We start from the raw sequence: 15,600 nt of genomic DNA on the forward strand, positions 1-15,600 counted from the left end.
AGTAAAAAGGTCTTGGAGGATGCAAATATATCCACAAACACAGGAGATTCTAGCAAAAAGAAAAAGTTTACTGGAATATACTAGAGACTTTTGTCCTTGATTGGATAGGGTATAAATACTCCATATATTATACAGTTGACCCTCCCGTGGTGCGAACCCAAAAACAGTTGAAAATCCACATTTAACTTTATAGTCTCCTCTTCAGTTCTGCCACTGTAGCTCCAACCAACCTGGGTTTACCACTGTGGTACATATTTACTGAAAAAAAAAAAGAAAAAGCCACTTGGCCCCACATGTTTCAAACCTGTATTGTTCAAGTTCGGTTCAGTTCAGTTGCTCAGTTGTGTCAGACTCTTTGTGAACCCATGGACTACAGCACGCCAGGCTTCCCTGTGCATCACCAGCTCCCGGAGTTTACCCAAACTCATGTCCATTTAGTCGGTGATGCCATCCAAATATCTCATCCTCTGTCATCCCCTTCTTCTCCTGCCTTCAATCTTTCCCAGCATCAGGGTCTTTTCAAATGAGTCAGTTCTTCACATCAGGTGGCCAAAGTATTGGAGCTCAGCATCATTCCTTCCAATGAATATTCAGGACTGATTTACTTTAGGATTGACTGGTTTGATCTCCTTGCTGTCCAAGGGACTCTCAAGAGTCTTCTCTAACACCACAATTCAAAAGCATCAATTCTTCGGTGCTCAGCTTTCTTCACAGTCCAACTCTCACATCCACACACGATCACTGGAAAAACCATAGCCTTGACTAGATAGAATTTTGTTGGCAAAGTAATGTCTCTGCTTTTGAATATGCTATCTAGGTTGGTCATAACTTTCCTTCCAAGGAGTAAGCGTCTTTTAATTTCATGGCTGCAGGCACCATCTGCCGTGATTTTGAAGTCCCCCAACAAAATAAAGTCTGACACTGTTTCCACTGTTTCCCCATCTATTTGCCATCAAGTGATGGGACCAGATGCCATGATCTTAGTTTTCTGAATGTTGAGTTTTAAGCCAGCTTTTTCACTCTCCTCTTTCACTTTCATCAAGAAGCTCTTTAGTTCTTCTTCTCTTTCTGCCATAAGGGTGGTATCATCTGTGTATCTGAGATTGTTGATATGTCCCCCAGAAATCCTGATTCCAGCTTGTGCTTCATCCATTCCAGTGTTTCTCATGATGTACTCTGCATATAAGTTAAATAAGCAGGGTGACAATCTACAGCCTTGACATACTCCTTTCCCGATGAGGAACCAGTCTGTTCTTCCATGTCCAGTTACAACTTTGCTTCTTGATCTGCCTACAGATTTCTCAGGAGGCAGGTCAGGTGGTCTGGTATTCCCATCTCTTTAAGAATTTTCCACAGTTTGTTGTGATCCACACAGTCAAAGGCTTTGGCATAGTCAATAAAGCAGAAATAGATGTTTTTCTGGAACTCTCTTGCTTTTTCAATGATCCAACGGATGTTGGCAGTTTGACCTCTGGTTCCTCTGCCTTTTCTAAATCCATCTTGAACATCTGGAATTTTATGGTTCACATACTGCTGAAGCATGGCTTGGAGAATTTTGAGCATTACTTTGCTAGCATGTGAGATGAGTGCAATTGTACAGTCGTGTGAACATTCTTTGGCATTGCCTTTCTTTGGGATTAGAATGAAAACTGACCTTTTCCAGTCCTGTGGCCACTTTGCTGTTTTCCAAATAGCAAAATTCGAGTTTTCCAAATTTGCTGGCATATTGAGTGCAGTACTTTCCCAGCATCATCTTTTAGCATTTGAAATAGCTCAACTGCAATTCCATCACCTCCACTAGCTTTGTTCTTAATGATGCTTCTTAAGGCCCACTTGACTTCACATTCCAGGATGTCTTGCTCTAGGTAAGTGATCACACCATCGTGGTTATCTGGGTCATGAAGATCTTTTTTGTATAGTTCTTCTGTGTATTCTTTCCACCTCTTCTTAATATCTCCTGTTTCTGTTAGATCTATACCATTTCTGTCCTTTATTGAGCTAATATTTGCGTAAAATGTTCCCTTGGTATCTCTAATTTTCTTGAAGAGATCACTAGATCACCTGAAACTAACACATTTTAAATCTACTACCCCCCAATTCCATGAATGGAGGTGTCCTGTGAGCTAGAGTTTGTTGGGTCAAAAAGAATCAGACATGACTGAACAACTGAAGAGAAGATACCCCAATAACATTTTTCTTAAAAGACTGAAAGTTATGCACACTATAGTCTACAGGTGAATTACTGGAGATGGTTTCAGACTGAGAAAGGGAGAATCCATGACATGAGAGAATTACTTTCTCCATGTAAAGATTTTGGAATTTACCTCTAAGTGGATATCTAGGATATATTCAAACTTGAACATGAAAAAGTTTGGTAAGGTAGAACCAAATCTTTTACCTTTTGGGGAAGGAAAAGCTAAGACACTTGCCCAGTGGACCCTGGGAAGGCATTTATGTGCCCAGCTGCCCTTGACTTTTGTGTGCTAACTTACACGTTGGTTTTGATTGGCAGTACACTGTTTTTAAGACTCTCTTCTAAGTACAATTAAAGTCATACAGCAAACTATGTATTACAATCAAAGAGGAAATAGTCAAGCACAGTTTTAAATATTAGAGAGAGTAAATAAGAACATCTATGGTGTTGCACATGGCAAACATCAGCCCTTCTAAGACTGTGAGAACCGCCATGAACCTGTCTTTCAGGAACAGGTCTGAGTCTGATCTGGAAAAGGAGAATTTATCCAGACACTATATTCCATTGGAGAGTACTGACTATTCTAATATGGTTAAAATCAGGCTATCATTTGCAGAGTTAAAACTATGGACACTGGACTTCCCTGGTGGCTCAGTGGTAAAGAATCTACCTCCCAATGCAGGAGACATGAATTCAGTCCCTGATCTGGGAAGATTCCACATGCCATGGAGCAACAAAGCCTGAGGACTACAACTACTGAGCCTGTGCTTTAGTCCCTGGGAGCCACAACTACTAAAGACCGTGTGTCCTAAAGCCCATGCTCTGCAGCAAGAGAAGTCACCACAAAGAGAAGTCCAGGCACCACAGCTAGAGAGTAGCCCCACTTGATGCAACTAGAGAAAAGCCCTTCAGTTCAGTTCAGTTCAGTCGCTCAGTCGTGTCTGACTCTTTGGGACCCCATGAATCACAGCATGCCAGGCCTCCCTGTCCATCACCAACTCCCGGAGTTCACTCAAACTCATGTCCCTCGAGTCGGTGATGCCATCCAGCCATCTCATTCTCTGTCTTCCCCATCTCCTCCCATCCCCAATTCTTCCCAGTATCAGACTTTTTTCCAGTGAGTCAACTCGACGCATGTGGTGGCCAAAGTATTGGAGAAAAGCCCTAGCAGCAACGAAGACACAGCATAGACCAAACTTTAAAAAAAAAAAAGGAAAGAAAACCTACAGATATCATGCTATTAATAAAGTGAATAAACAATGAGAAAAATGTTACTTCATTGGTTAACTTTTCACCCCTGACTACTAAGGGGAGCAAGTCCTCTGAAAAGCCTTCACATATTGTTTTTTTTTCTCTCTTTCCTCTGCATTTTCAACAATGTGCTGTGTGTGGTAGGTGGGGGTATAGAGCTACTGGATTCACCAAGACTCTGGGAAAATAAATGGAAGAATCAGTGACTCGATCCACATTATATTTGCAAAAAGACTTTCTCCAAAACACATTTTGAAAACACTTTCAAAAGTCAATGGCGAAGAAAGATTTAAAGGCTGCCAGGGAACAATGGATGACACCTTCCAAGGAACCTCCATTAGACTATCAGCAGATTTCTCAACAGAAACTCAATAGGTGTGGAGGAGGGGAGAAGGATGAAAGTATCATTTTCAAGAAACTGAAAGATAAAAGCTGTCAGCCAAGAATACCCTACCCAGAAAAATTATCATTCAGATATAAAGGCAAAATAAGGATTTTTCTCAGACAAACAAAAGTTGGGGAAGTTCATCAAGTTTCATTAACTTTTCCTGCATTACATAAAATGTCAAAAGGATCTCTTCTACTAGAAACAAAACACAAAACTTTGAGTAGATAATGACAGACATAATCAGGAAGTTGATTTATATCAAAAAAGGTTTTTGAAAAACACTTTATTATGGAGACTTTCCTGGGAGTCCACTGGTTAAGACTCCAATGTAGGAAGTGTAGGTTTGATCCCTGGTCCGGAAACTAAGGTCTCACATGCTGCCATGGGGTGCAGCCAAATAAATAAATAAAAACACTTTATTATAGCATAAATGATAAAGGAGAAGTATTAGATTTCCTCATTTGCATCCTTTGTTTTTACTTTGAGAAACAACCCTGTGACTGTTTGTCATGGGGTTTGATGGTAACTCTCGTGGTTCCAGATCTTAGGTTAAGTTTCAGGATTATTCAGTTTGAATGTCAGGTTTCGTAACATCAGTTCCAAACAGGTCAATATTACTATGGCCTTTTAGTATTTTGCTGGAAGAATCTTAGCTGAATTTCTGAATGAATCCCATGGTTTTTCAAATCCATAGTGTTTGGCACTGCAATTTCCATGGATCCTTGTTGGCAAAGACTATTTTTGGTGACTTTGATTCCATAGAATAAAATATAGAAATTATTATCGAACTAGGAATTTTGCCCCAGTTGGCTCAGTCTGCCTTGGGCTTGGGTGACATTCAGAGGATGTACCATCTTAGATTTTATCTCTGAACCTTGCTATAGTCCAGTGAATAGCTGTTCTTTATTTTTGTGGTACTATAGGTCAGCATGGATTGAAGTACTTACTTTGCTGTGTGAGTTGTGAAAGAATCTGGCACCTCCAACTGCTGTGCAGGCAGAAAATGACTAGATGAGGAAAGTGAAAGTTGCTCAATCGTGTCCAACTCTTTGTGACCCCATGGACTGCATAGTCCACGGAATTCTCCAGGCCAGAATTCTGGAGTGGGTAGCCTTTCCTTTCACCAGGGGATCTTCCCAAGCCAGGGATCAAACCCAGGTCTCCCACACTGCAGGTGGATTCTTTTCCAGCTGAGCTACAAGGGAAGCCCAAGAATACTGGAATGGGTAGCCTATCCCTTCTCTTCTAGATGAGAACTGACACAAATTTGTAGAGGTAGGCAAGTCAGTTCACAGACATGGAAGGTCCTTTGAAGTCAAATTTAAAGGAGGGAAATACCCTTTTGAAAACCAGTTTATCCAAAACTATTCCACACAGTTTCAAGTGGATCGCCTGGAAGTCTGTTAACCTGCTTTGCTAAGACATAGGTGATGACCACAAAATAGCCTATTTGCCATTCTAGCTCACCTCCATAGACCTGAAAACTATTAGAAACACTGACAATTTGAGTGTTGAATTCTGTAACAGTGGTGTCATGAGATAATCACAAAATCTGACTCTTAGCAGACCCTCAAAAAAGTTCTTTAAAAAGTTAAAAGAAATAAACTGTTAGAGGGCTCAACCGAGTGGTGTAGCAGAGGTGTGCTGGGCCCATAACGCAGAAGTTGATGGATCATAACCACCCTCTGCTATCTGTTTAGGGCTTCCCTGGTGGCTCAGACAGTAAAAATTCTGTCTGCAATGCAGGAGACCTGGGTTTGATCCCTGGGTCAGAAGATTCCCTGGAGAAGGGAATGGCAACCCACTGCAGTATTCTTACCTGGAGAATCCCATGGACAGAGGAGCTGGGAGGGGTACAGTCCGTGGGGTGGCAAAGAGTCGGACCCCTGAGCATCTAACACTTTCACTTTCAAACTTTTAGAAGGAATAAAAATTGGACCCTACATTGTTTATCTTAACACTAGATATTTTTAGAGTAGTTGTTGGATTGACAGGGAAATCCCTCCTCTCCACCCCACCCTCTGCTGTACTTTGCCCTGTTATTAGCATTTTGTGTTGCTGTGCAACATTTGTTAAAACTGATGAGCTACGATTGATACTTCACTATTAAGCAAGGGCCATAGACTGCAAAACAATTCAAACTTTTAGTTGTACAGCAGCTCTATACATACTGAAAAATGCATATTGACATAAGAATCCACCATTACTGTATACATAATATAGAATAGTTTCACCACTCTGAACATTCTGTGTGCTCTAGTATCCATCTTTCCCTTTCTTTCCTCTTCTAAATCCCTAGCAACACTGATCTTTTTACTGTTTTTATATTTTTCTTTTTCCAGAATGTCATACAGTTGGAATCATATATATAGTATGTAGCTTTTTAAGGTTGCTTTTTTCACATAGCAATATGCATTTAGTTTTCCTCCGTGGCTTTTCATATCCTGACAGTTTATTTCTTCTTATCACTGAATAAGATTATACTGATGGATAAAATTATATCTCTGTATCCAATGAATCTCTATATTTATAACTTGGGTGGCTCAGTGCTAAAGAATTCACCTGCCAAGCAGGAGACTCAGGTTTGGTCCCTGGGTCAGGAAGATACCCTAGAGAAGGAAGTGGCAATCCACCCAGTATTCTTGCCTGGGAAATTCTGTGGACAAGGGAGCCTGATGGGCTACAGTCAAGGAGTTGCAAAGATTGGACACAACTTAGTGACTAAACAGCAATTATTAAAACTAGCATAACCATTCATATGCAAGATTTTGTGTGGACCTAAATTTTCGGCTTAGTTGTGTAAATATCCAAAAGCACAATTGCTGGATCTCTTACTAAGAGTATGTTTAGTTTTGTAAGAAACCCCAAACTATTGACCAAAAAGAACAGTACCATTTTGCATTCCCAGGACTCATGAAGGAGAGATTCTATCTCAGCATTCAATGTTGTCACTGCTTTGAGTCTAGCCATTCTAGTAGGTGTGTAGGAGAACCTAATAGTTTTTGTTTTACTTTTTTAGTTTGCAAGTCCAAATGACATTGAATACTTTTCATATGCATATTTACCAGCTGAGTATCTTCTTTGGTAAAGTGTCCATGAATATTTCTTTCTGTATTTCCAGAGGATAAAAGTGAGACTCAAAAATTAAGGACCAGTCCCTGGTCATACAACTGTACACTCTAAAGTCACAATGGAGAGAAAACTTTCTAGCTTCCAGTATAGAGGCTTGTCCACTAGCCCCTCTTAAGTCCAAGCACTGAAGTTATATTTCCATTAAAATACAGTAACAAGGACCAAGAACTGAGACCTTGCCCTGTGAGACTGCAGCTTATTCCTACAAATGATAATATATTTTCTACTCAAGATAAGTTTCCAAGAAGTAACAAGAGTTACTGAGGTAAAACCCAGGTGCAATGTTTCTCATCCAGCACTCAGCTATGAAGGAAAGTTACATGGCTCAAAATAACCTGGAGTTAAAACTCTCCTCCAGGTCCTCCCCCACCATTCTATGCAAACCAAAGAACTCTCTCACCTGAAGGAAAAAAGAAATGGACATTAAGGTTGATTGTGCCCAACTCCCAGCCTGTCCAGCCTCTGGCATTTGATCTCCAGAATTACTTGCCCAGCCATTTAAGAGATAACTACTCTGAACAACCTTGGAGAAGAACAGGCCCCCTTAAGACAGTAACTTTCCACATATATGCCTATACATACTTACTCTTCTCTTGGGTTAGTGCAGCAGCTCACTAATCTGACTGCTGCCCCTTCTCGCCTCATTAAAGGTGATCTGTTTCTGTAAAGTGCCAGTCTGGTTCTTTTTCTGAATCTCACCTTCTGTAACGCCCTTACCCTACATTTTTTGGTGCAGAAACCACGGAGGTTGTGTCTTTCTCTTTCTCCACAGTCAGCTCTTTGGAGCGTGGAAACCTGCTGAGCTCACTTTCTGCCCGGACTTTCAAGACCTCCTTGAGAAGGCATCCTGTGTCTTCGTGAGTGGTACAAGTCCTGTGTAAGGGCTTTATTGATTTCCCACATAACCCGAGGAATATTGGTCTCTTCCCGCCCCCCTCTTTTCTCTACACTTTCTTTTCCACGAGACCGACCAACTCCAGCACAGAGGTCTTTTGCCATTCAACCTCCCTCCATCCACCAGGAATTCTCACCAGACCCAGTAGCCCCGGTAAACTCGGATGGTACTCTAGCGTGCCATAGACTATTGTCCTTTCTGGGTTCCTGGAGAACCCTCTGGCCAAAAGGCCCTCTGGGGAGGAACGTGGGGGACACCCTTCCCTCCTTCAGAGCCTCTCTCTCTCTCTTTGCCTGGTCAAAAGATTAGGTGATGACCTTTTTTCTCCACTGGACAGTCACTAGTCATTTGCTATGGGGTCAATCCAATCCATCCCACTCTCACTTGGCCTGCGTAAAATGAAACCTCAAACCTCTACTCTTGACCGATCTCAAGGTTCATAAACTCAAGTCACTTTGCACTCAAATTTGGCCACAATACAAACTGGATAACCAAAACCGCTGGCCTAAGTTCTGGACTTGCGATTTCAATGTTTTATCAATTCTCACTAACTTCCTCAAATGGAATGGCAAGTGGTCAGAGGTCCCTTATATTCAAGCCTTCTGGGACCTTAGAAGCCTTCCATTTCTCTGCAAGGACTGTTCTACCTATCAAATCCTCCTCTGATCTCTCTCCCCCTCCATTACAAAAGAATCAAAATCTAAAGCTCCCAAAAGGCCCCCTAAACCCCCAGCCCCCGATTTTGACCCGGCAGATGAGCCTCCTCCTTACAGCCCCGGAGAGAATGCTTCCAGGGACGAGACCCCGCCCTCTAGCCCTTCCTCCTCCAAAACAGGAAGCGATAACTCTGAAACCCCAAGAGATTTCCAGTCCCCTCCATTGGCCAGGACCTGAAGCAACCACATGTTTCCTCTCAGAGAGGTAGCAGGACCAGAGGGCCCTACATGGGTTCATGTGCCTTTCTCAATTTCTGATATGAGCCAGATTGAAGAAAAATTGGGATCCTTTTCAGAAAATCCTACTAGATACAAAAAAGAATTCCTCTGCCTTACACAAGTATATCATTTAACCTGGAATGATATTTATTACCTCCTAAATGCCACTTTAACCCCTGATGGAAAGAAATGGATACGCCAGGCAGCTCGGACTCATGCTGATCAGCTCCATAACCAAGATAGGACTAATCTGGTGGCTGATGATGCAGTCCCTTTAACTGAGCCACGGTGGACATATCAAACAGAAGATGCCAGCATCCAGTACCTGCATCATATGATCACCTATTCACTAGAAGGACTGCTAAAAAGCTCTCAAATTCATGTTAACTATGATAAGATTAGCAAAGTGACTCAAGAAAAAGATAAAAACCTGCCCTTTTTCTTTCATGACTTACTGAGGCAGTCCCAAAATACACTATTCTAGATATTTCCACCCCCGCCAGACTTCTGTACCTACTCTTCCAGTTCATAAGCCACTCAGCCCCTGATAATCGCCAAAAACTAGGCCAATTAGAGAAGATCAGTGAGATCTCCTAGAAATAGCCTTTAAAGTTTTCAACAATAGGGAGGAAGAAGCCAAACAAGGAAAAGAAAAGGAAAGAAAGGCCAAATATGCTTTATTCATTGCAGCTATCCGAGAAAAAAGTTCAAATCCTTTGGCCCACCCACCTTGGCCCACCTGTATGGACCTAACCCTCCAGGCCCCTACTTTAGATGTAGCCAAACGGGACACTGAGCTAAGTCCTGCCCAAACCCCAGGGCACCCACCAAACCCTGCCCCACCTGCAAACAATGGGGCCACCGGAAAATGGATCATCCTCAGACACTACCCACCAAATCTCAGGGTCCACTCCAGGCCCAACAACAATGAGCTGGGAACCAGACTGAAGGGGGCCCTGGCACCCCAGATCATGGTTCCTCTGATGAAGTGAGAGATGATCCAGTTGTGCCTGAGTTATTCCAGTGATGGAGCCCAAGCTCCAGACCCCAAGTCCACCCCATCCAGGTGGACTTGGAGCTTCAGGTAATTGGCACGGTGGCCAGAACAAAGTCTCATTCCTAATAGACACTGGAGCGGCCTTTTCACTTTTAACCTCCTTTAAGAGCCCTCTCCAACCTTCACAAGTGGCCATCGAAGGGTGTCTCAGGCATCCCTTTTTATCCCAAAATAAACCCCCCCCTCCTTTGCTCCTTTGACAAAACAACACTAACATATTCTTTTATAGTAGTTCCTCAATGCCTAATGGCAATGATGGGATGTTATCTTCTGGCTAAACTACAAACTTCTATAAACCTCCCATTCTTAGATACCATATCAGTTCTTTGCATCCAAATGGCACCCGAAACCCTGGCCAGCCCTCATTCCCAAAACCTGCCCCCTTACGTTCCCCCGATAGATCCTCAGGTCTGGGACACTGAAGCCTTGTTGGTAGCCCGACACCAATATCCCATACAGGTCTTTCTTAAAAATCCCTCTCAAGTAATAACCCAAACTCAACATACCCTGACCACAGAATCCCGACAAAGACTTAAACCAATAATCTCCCGACTGCTCAAAGCTGGGCTTTTGCAACCTATCTGTTTTATTCATAATACTCAGTTCAGTTCAGTTCAGTCACTCAGTCATATACGACTCTTTGCGACCCAATGAACCACAGCACGCCAGGCATCCCTGTCCATCACCAACTCCCAGAGTTCACTCAAACTCATCTCCATCGAGTCGGTGATGCCATCCTGCCATCTCATTCTCTGTCGTCCCCTTCTCCTCCCGCCCCCAATCCCTCCGCATCAGAGTCTTTTCCAGTGAGTCAACTCTTCGCATGAGATGGCCAAAGTATTGGAGTTTCAGCTTTAGCATCAGTCCTTCCAATGAACACCCAGGACTGATGTCCTTTAGAATGGACCGGTTGGATCTCCCTGCAGTCCAAGGGACTCTCAAGAGTCTTCTCCAACACCACAGTTCAAAAGCATCACTCCTTCGGCACTCAGCTTTCTTCAGAGTCCAACTCTCACATCCATACATGACCACTAGAAAAACAATAGCCTTGACTAGATGGACCTTTGTTGGCAAAGTAATGTCTCTGCTTCTTAATATGCTATCTAGGTTGGTCATGACTTTCCTTCCAAGAAGTAGGAATCTTTTAATTTCATGGCTACAATCTGTATCTGCAGTGATTTTGAAGCCCCACAGAATAAAGTCTTACACTGTTTCCCCATCTATTTGCCATCAAGTGATGGGACCAGATGCCATGATCTTAGTTTGCTGAATGTTGAGTTTTAAGCCAGCTTTTTCACTCTCCTCTTTCACTTTCATCAAGAGGCTCTTTAGTTCTTCTTCTCTTTCTGCCATAAGGGTGGTTTCATCTGCATATCTGAGATTGTTGATATGTCCCCCAGAAATCCTGATTCCAGCTTGTGCTTCATCCATTCCAGCATTTCTCATGATGTACTCTGCATAGAGGTTAAATAAGCAGGGTGACAATCTACAGCCTTGACATACTCCTTTCCCGATTTGGAACCAGTCTGTTCTTCCATGTCCAGTTATAACTTTACTTCTTGACCTGCCTACAGATTTCTCAGGAGATAGGTCAGGTGGTCTGGTATTCCCATCTATTCAAGAATATTCCACAGCTCGTTGTGATCCACACAGTCAAAGCTTTGGCATAGTCAATGAAGCAGAAATAGATGTTTTTCTGGAACTCTCTTGCTTTTTCAATGATCCAGCGGATGTTGGCAGTTTGATCTCTGGTTCCTCTTCCTTTTCTAAAACCAGCTTGAACACCTGGAAGTTCACAGTTCACATAATTGCTGAAGCTTGGCTTGGAGAATTTGAGCATGATTTAACTAGCATGTGAGATGAGTACAATTGTGCTGTAGTTTGAGCATTTTTAGCATTGCCTTTCTTTGAGATTGGAATGAAAACTGACCTTTTCCAGTCTTGTGGCCACTGCTGAGTTTTCCAAATTTGCTGGCATATTGAGTGCAGCACTTTCACAGCATCATCTTTCAGGATTTGAAATAGCTCAACTGGAATTCCATCACCTCCACTAACTTTGTTCGTAGTGATGCTCTCTAAGGCCCACTTGACTTCACATTCCAAGATGTCTGGCTCTAGGTGAGTAATCACGCCATCGTGATCATCTTGGTCGTGAAGCTCTTTTTTGTACAGTTCTTCTATGTATTCTTGCCACTTCTTCTTAATATCTTCTGCTTCTCTTAGGTCCACACCATTTCTGTCCTTTATCGAGCCCCTCTTTGCATGAAATGTTCCCTTGGTATCTCTAATTTTCTTGAATATCTTCATCAGATCAGATGAGATGAGATCAGTCGCTCAGTCGTGTCCGACTCTCTGCGACCCCATGAATCACAGCACGCCAGGCCTCCCTGTCCATCACCAACTCCCGGAGTTCACTCAAACTCACGTCCACAGAGTCGGTGATGCCATCCAGTCATCTCATTCTCCGTTGTCCCCTTCTCCTCCCGCCCCCAACCTTTCCCAGCATCAGAGTCTTCGCCAATGAGTCAATTCGTTGCATGAGGTGGCCAAAGTATTGCAGTTTCAGCTTTAGCATCAGTCCCTCCAATGAACACCCAGGATTGATCTCCTTTAGAATGGACTGGTTGGATCTTCTTGCAGTATAAGGGACTCTCAAGAGTCTTCTCAACACCACAGCTCAAAAGCATCGATTCTTCGGTGATCAGCCTTCTTCACAGTCCAACTCTCACATCCATACATGACCACGGGAAAAACCATTGCCTTGACTAGACGGACCTTCGTTGGCAAAGTAATGTCTCTGTTTTTTAATATACTATCAAGGTTGGTCATAACTTTCCTTCCAAGGAGCAAGCGTCTTTTAATTTCATGGCTGCAATCAGCATCTGCAGTGATTTTGGAGCCCAAAAAAATAAAGTCTGACACTGTTTCCACTGTTTTTCCATCTATTTCCCATGAAGTGATGGGACCAGATGCCATGATCTTTGTTTTCTGAATGTTGAGCTTCAAGCCAAACTTTTCACTCTCCTCTTTCACTTTCATCAAGAGGCTTTTGAGTTCCTCTTCACTTTCTGCCATAAGGGTAGTGTAATCTGCATATCTGAGGTTATTGATATTTCTCCCAGCAATCTTGATTCCGGCTTGTGCTTCTTCCAGCCCAGCATTCCTCATGATGTACTCTGCATATAAGTTAAATAAGCAAGGTGACAATATACAACCTTGACGTACACCTTTTCCTATTTGGAACCAGTCTGTTGTTCCATGTCCAGTTCTAACTGTTGCTTCCTGACCTGCATACAGGTTTCTCAAGAGGCAGGTCAGGTGGTCTGGGATTCCCATCTCTTTCAGAATGTTCCACAGTTTATTGTGATCAACACAGTCAAAGGCTTTGGCATAGTCAATGAAGCAGAAATTTGGCCTTGGAGCACGGAATGAAGCAGGGCAAAGGCTAATAGAGTTTTGTCAAGAGAATGCACTGGTCATAGCAAACACCCTCTTCCAACAACACAAGAGAAGACTCTACACATGGACATCACCAGATGGTCAACACCGAAATCAGATTGATTATATTCTTTGCAATCAAAGATGGAGAAGCTGTATACAGTTAGCGAAAACAAGACCAGGAGCTGACTGTGGCTCAGATCATGAACTCCTTATTGCGAAATTCAGACTTAAATTGAAGAAAGTAGGGAAAACCACTAGACCATTCAGATATGACCTCAATCAAATCCCTTATGATTATACAGTGGAAGTGAGAAATAGATTTAAGGGACTAGATCTGATTGATAGAGTGCCTGATGAACTCTGGACGGAGGTTCGTGACATTGTACAGGAGACAGGGACCAAGACCATCCCCATGGAAAATAAATGCAAAAGAGCGAAATGGCTGTCTGAGGAGGCCTTACAAATAGCTGTGAAAAGAAGAGAGGTGAAAAGCAAAGGAGAAAAGGAAAGATATAAGCATCTGAATGCAGAGTTCCAAAGAATAGCAAGGAGAGATAAGAAAGACTTCCTCAGTGATCAATGCAAAGAAATAGAGAAAAACAACAGAATAGGAAAAACAAGAGACCTCTTCAAGAAAATTAGAGATTCCAAAGGAACATTTCATGCAAAGATGGGCTCGATAAAGGACAGAAATGGTATGGACCTAACAGAAGCAGAAGATATTAAGAAGAGGTGGCAGGAATACACAGAAGAACTGTACAAAAAAGATCTTCATGACCAAGATAGTCACGATAATGTGATCACTGACCTAGAGCCAGACATCTTGGAATGTGAAGTCAAGTGGGCCTTAGAAAGCATCACTACGAACAAAGCTAGTGGAGGTGATGGAATTCCAGTTGAGCTATTTCAAGTCTTGAAAGATGATGCTGTGAAAGTGTTACACTCAATATGCCAGCAGATTTGGAAAACTCAGCAGTGGCCACAGGACTGGAAGAGGTCAGTCTTCATTCCAATCCCAAAGAAAGGCAATGCCAAAGAATGCTCAAACTACCGCACAATTGCACTCATCTCACATGCTAGAAAAGTCATGCTCAAAATTCTCCAAGCCAGGCTTCAGCAGTATGTAAACCGTGAACTCCCAGATGTTCAAGCAGGTTTTAGAAAAGGCAGAGGCACCAGAGATCAAATTGCCAACATCAGCTGGATCATGGAGAAAGCAAGAGAGTTTCAGAAAAACATCTATTTCTGCTTCATTGAATATCTTCATACTAGTGACCAAATCCGAAATTCAGACATACTCTTAAAATCTTTTCTCACCAAACTTTCCTCCTTCTATGAAAAATGTCCAATAGGAGGCCCTATTGCCCACAGAGTAACACTGTTACAACCAGCTCCTTTTTGCATATCAGAAATTCCCAAAACAGTTCATATGACCAAACATGGACACAATCCCTAACTCCATGTGCAACCACACCTCCACCTTACTCTTTGCCACTGGAAAGGCTATATATAATGTTTCTGATCCTACAGGACACTCTTTTAACCTTTTCAGGGTGGTTTCCCTCAACATATTTCTCCACTTCTCCCATTGTTGGGGCATACCTTAGTGGGATCTATAAGTCCTTGCACAAACGATCAACTCCCCTGCCTGCCCCCGACTCCTCTTCGCCTTCGACTTCAGCTGTTGTATTATGACACCGGGCTTATTTTTCCTGTGTGGGACATTTACATACCTCTGTCTACCTAATTGGACTGGGACCTGCACCCTGGTATACTCCTGTCCAAACATTTTAATAGCCCCCAATGATCAGCCCTTGCCTATTCCTCTCATCCACAGGCAAATAAAATGAGCCATTCATTTCATTCCCCTCTTAGTAGGACTAGGAATAGTGGCTGGAATTGAAACAGGAACTACTGACTTAACCACATCCATCCATAACTATCAGACACTATCTAAAGACCTATCAGACAGACTCCAGGAAAAAACTCAAGGCCAAATAACTATCCAAAATCAACTTGATTCCTTGGAGTCTATCAGTTCAGTTCCGTTCAGTCGCTCAGTCATGTACGACTCTTTGCGACTCCATGAATCACAGCACGCCAGGCCTCCCTGTCCATCACCAAATCCCGGAGTTCACTCAAACTCATGTCCATCAAGTCGGTGATGCCACCCAGCCATCACATTCTCTGTCGCCCCCTTCTCCTCCTGCCCCCGATCCCTCCCAGCATCAGAGTCTTTTCCAATGAGTCAGCTCTTCGCATGAGGTGACCAAAGTATTGGAGTTTCAGCGTTAGCATCAGTCCTTC

The sequence above is a fragment of the Moschus berezovskii genome, chromosome 15 (assembly GCF_049115385.1).
Source record: "Moschus berezovskii isolate FMDL1 chromosome 15, NW_MosBer_1.0, whole genome shotgun sequence".
NCBI classification, from domain to species: domain Eukaryota; kingdom Metazoa; phylum Chordata; class Mammalia; order Artiodactyla; family Moschidae; genus Moschus; species Moschus berezovskii.